We start from the raw sequence: 5,047 nt of genomic DNA on the forward strand, positions 1-5,047 counted from the left end.
AAACGATTGCGGTGACTGGTCGGAAGAGTAGCGCTTGCCCGTCCGTTCGCGATTTTAGTGCTAAGCGTCGCCCATTTGCTTTTTTTAGGCCGCTCACTGCGCGAAAAATAATTAAGTCAAATTTTTCGCGCTATAGATCTAGCGCTATGTAAGCGCGCATGTCGCTTATCATTTACTTTAAAATTCACACGATGCGCTAAATTTAGTGCAATTCATTTTATCATATAATTTATAAAACACGCATTGTAAATATTTAGCGCTAGGTCTCTCTACATGCTTGCTACATGCGAAGCTTCATGTCACCTTTTTGCGGCTAATCCAGTATCATGCCGATTATACACAGCTCAATAGAAGCTTGTCCGCCTTTTTCCTTCCGTCCGATATCCATCCGCCCACATAGGCCTGTATACACTGATTTTCCCGATATATTAGCGCAATTAATTTCAGCCTAAAATTTGCAAGAAGTGTTCCACTTTAGTTAAATTTAGTGCGATGCAAATGCGCTAAATATTTTCTCTCCTGCAACACGGCCAACTGGAACTTGTCCCGCAGCGTCAGCTCAGTGGGCGAGATACACAGCGACACTTTCTCTATGCATTTACTGCCAAAACATGGACCGAAACGTTCGGCACGGATTTCAACAGAACGGAAAGGATAAGGGCTTAGTCAAGAAGTAGGACACCGATTTGATGCTCGTCGAGTCGACGATAAACGAACAGAAGCAGCAAAATAATAAAAAATTTACGTACGGGAAATGTATATATATGTATAGTTGGTATTCATATTGATATTACGTAATTACACTGGCTACCTTACTGAAGACCGGTTTGGATGTCGACAGCTTTTTTCAAATATAGTTGTAGCGCCTAGACAGACGGTGATGGTACGAGAAAGGCGAGCCGTGCCAAATTTGGCGATCATATTTCATTTTCCGACAAACTGAGAGAGATTTCAGGCTTATAGGTCACTGCATTATTGTACGCTATTTATTAATTGATTACTTGAATATTCGATTCTTATGAGATTAATGTGTACAAAAATTTCTTATAATAAACATTGTCCATTTGATTTAATGGTTTTATAGTTACTCGTACTATTTATTTCATTTATTTTTCCTTTTATAATTTCAAAATATATTTTTGTTTGATTAAAAATTTTAAATGTCATTCGTTCTTTCATGGAACATAACCCACAGCATTGTAGTTTAATAAAAACAAATAATTTTATTCGCATCTTTATTCAATTATTTTTCTTGGATTTCCCGTTTTATTCCAGCATTTCTGATCAATTTCCTCTTTTTGAAATGATTTCTTATGTTTTTACAAATTTATATCAGCAACTGCTATTTAGTATAACCTTACCATTGACGTCATCTCTATTTCATTAATTGTTAATCGATTAATTGTGTTTGATCTCTGTTAGATGTGGTTTGATCGCTGTTAAAAACATTGATTTTTGTTTAATCCGTGTTTGATTTGGTTTGATTCATGTTTGATCCATTTGATCCATGATTGATTTTTGTTTAAATATTTTTCTATTCCTGTGTATGCTGATAGAAGGGAAAAACGGCACCCCATAATGGGGTGCCGTTGTACCTTTTTACCAACAAAGAAATATTAAACAATAAATGAAACATTATAATAACCTAAATCAATCGTGACATTTTATTATAACAAAAAATTTAACATTCATTAAATAATTTAAACATTCATTTAACATTCATTAAATTTTAACATTCATTTAACATTCATTTAACATACATTAAACACTTAAAACGCCAAAGTAACACTTTGGTAATTCAAATAAAACATAAAAAATTAAATGTAAAATTAATCAAACGGTCTATCGACTAACATTCGAAAAAACAATCAATCTTTCGGGTAAGCTATTATTAAATAAACCATGTCTTGGCAAACTTAACATTATATCTTACATCATTCGCTATCTAACAGATTAATTAATCGTGAGAAATTAATAAATCATGTTATCAAACATTTTATTTAAAGAAAAATGTAAAGAAAACGGCTATAGTAAACATATACGTATAAAATGTATAATGAAATCAATATATATGCCGTATTAAAAGAACCAATACGGCAAAACACAATGATGTCCATCACTATAATCCTATAAACTATGGAACGCCAAATGACCCCCTAAAATTGTAGCACTCGACTAGTGCTATTTATTTTTGAAATCACGGCAGAACGAATGGCTATATATCGATTGTTTGCATTTGCAATGCGTTGATATCGATTCATGATCTTTTCCACGAGAAATAGTGGAAAGTATTGGTGTGGAAAGACGAGAGAGGCGGCAGTGGCCGCTACCTTTCGCTATGACCGATCCATTTTATTCCGCCTCGTCCAGCCGGACCAACACCAGCGATTGGAAAAGTCAGCGGACGCTGTCACCCAGCCCGGAGTGTTCCGAAGACAAACGTACTCACATAAATTCAGCTTTACGGCGCTGGTGACGCGAAAAATAATATTTTCAAATGCTTTGCGCTAGATCTATAGCGCTATCGAAGCGATCTTGTTTAAGTGATCGTAGCGCAATTTACTTCATTGCATTATTTACGAAACGCGCAAGCGCTTCGTTAATTTAAATAAAATGTTGCGAAAGGGAAAACGATTTCGGCGATTGGACGAGTAGCGCGCGCCCGTACATGATATTAGCGCTTGTCACGGGTCCGTTCGCTATCTTAGCGCTAATCGTCGCCCGTCCACTGTTTAGACGGCTCGCTGAGCCCGGCTGAGCCAAAAATGTCAAATTGTTCGCGCTGGATCTAGCGCTATCTAAGCGCGCATTGCGCTGATAATTAATTTAAGATAACTTTCGCGCAATGCACTAAATTTAGCCTAATTAAATTCATCACATATTAATTTACAAACGCGCACTGATGCTTGCTAAAAGAAATATTTAGCGCTAGATTTAGCGCTTTGTAATCGCGTATGGCGCTAGTGATTTAGAATATGAATTTATAATACGCGGTGTTGCACGCAAACACGGACGGACTTCATCCAAACGGATCACGAATTTAGGCGTCTAGCTCGACGTTGTTCAAGATGCTCATCGTCTCAATATAAACTTGCCAAATTCGAGTGAAACACCGATTATTCTAAAATCTATTCTTATTTATTATATATTATGAGAAGAACGCGAACATGAACTCTTACGCCTTAATTTAAATTTTATGTAATGCGCATTAAGTAGCGCTAAACATTAAATATTTTAGCGCTTGCGCGTTTCGTAAATTATGTTATAAAAGGAATTGCGCTAAATTTAGCGCAGGTAGTTTATTACAGGTAAATCACTAGCGCCATACGCGCTTGCAAAGCGCTAGATATATAGCGCAAAATATTTATTTTAGCAATTTATTTGCGTTTGTAAATTATTTAATATAAACAGTGGAGGGGCGCGACGATTAGCGCTTACATAGCGCACGGACTCGCGACAAGCGTTAATATTATGAACGGATGAGCGCTACTCGTCCAGTCGCCACAATCGTTTTCCCTGTCGCAACCGTTTATTTAAATTAACGGAGCGCTTGCGCGTTTCTTAAATAATGCGAAGAATAAAGAAATGTGCTAAATATAGCGCATCGCGCGCAAGTTTATCGCAAACACATCGCTAGCGCCACGCGAGCTTAGATAGCGCTAGATCTAGCGCAAAACATTTGAATGAATTATATTTCGCGTATAATGAGCCGCCGAAAACAGCGGACGGCCGGGCGACAGCTCTAAAATAGCGGACGGGCCAGCGATAAGCGATGAAAAAACGGGCGGGCTCATCATGTTACTCGTCTGACCCAGTCGCCGCAGTCAGCCGCAGTCGTTTCCCTTCGCATTAAATTAAAAAAAATTATTTTTGAGCGACGCGCATTCAGTAACATTATTTAAGCGCTTGTTAGTTTTTTAATTATGTGATTATAAATAAAACGGAATAAAACGCTCAAACATGCGCTTATCGTGTAAGAATCTCCCGTTTGTAGTAGGCTACTGGATACAAACTGGCTATAAAGGGGGTGAAGGTGAAGCATGCAGTTAGATTTTTTACCGCCGGCTGACAAATTTCCAGTTTTATATCATGAAGCTTACAGAAATAATTACAAATTAATCGATATTTCTGGCCGCCAGATGGATCTTAACAAATGGGGGAGGGGGCAAAAAAAAGAGAACTTATGGTTGCAATTTTTTTTAAAATTCAAATAATGAATGACAGATAGATGAAAAGTTTAACAACGAACACACTTTAAATTTAACATTTCATTTAATGTCACATTCGGTCACATTTTATTGTAGATTAAAATCGTCATTGATCTAATATCGGTGTTAGATGCTAAGTTACACCCGGTTACACCGTTACAGCACTCTTGATCATTTTTTTGGATTTGTGTTTCATCTATTACTGTTTATTAGATGGAAGATTCATTTTAGATGACAGGTTTGATTGAAGATTCATGTTAGATTATAGGTTTGATTGAAGATTCATGTTAGATTATAGGTTTGTTGGTAAAAAGGTACAACGGCACCCCATAAACTATAGCCATGTAGCGCTAATTGGTCATTCAAGCAAAAAATAACAAAAAATGTCTGTAATGTTAAAGCAGAGTAATGCTAAACATAAACAAAGTCGCCATACACAATAGTTCACCGCGTACGGGTATTACACGTGAAGGCCGAAAATTGTATTGAGTGAAAAACTTACAACGCAGACAGCACTCGTCATTATTGATTTATATGAAGGTTTCAGCTATTTTTATTGTCGTTCACTTTTCTCTCCGATTTTGATAATAACGACCGGACGGCACGCAAGGGTTCCTACTTCTTCGGTTCTTAACCGACAGGTGGCTTGGCTGCCTGCCAGTCGGCTGAGTAGGCTGGGTAAATATAATTAAATAATTCATTGAAAAAGGGTAAAATGTACAAAATAATATTTCTAATTAAATGTAGCTGATTTATTTTAAAATTTAAGGTGGCGAATTAAAAAAGAAACGTCGGAAAAAGAACACCTTGCAATGTTGCTAAGCAGACGATTACAGCCA

The 5,047-nt window shown here is 36.8% G+C and overlaps 1 protein-coding gene across 1 annotated transcript in view; it reads left to right on the forward strand.

Moving 5' to 3' along the window:
• The window catches only part of LOC124342213, an 82,470-nt gene that overhangs the window by 49,618 nt on the left and 27,805 nt on the right, over window positions 1-5,047 (forward strand). The window lies entirely within an intron of this gene.

Source organism: Daphnia pulicaria, chromosome 6 (genome assembly GCF_021234035.1).
Source record: "Daphnia pulicaria isolate SC F1-1A chromosome 6, SC_F0-13Bv2, whole genome shotgun sequence".
In the NCBI taxonomy this organism is placed as follows: domain Eukaryota; kingdom Metazoa; phylum Arthropoda; class Branchiopoda; order Diplostraca; family Daphniidae; genus Daphnia; species Daphnia pulicaria.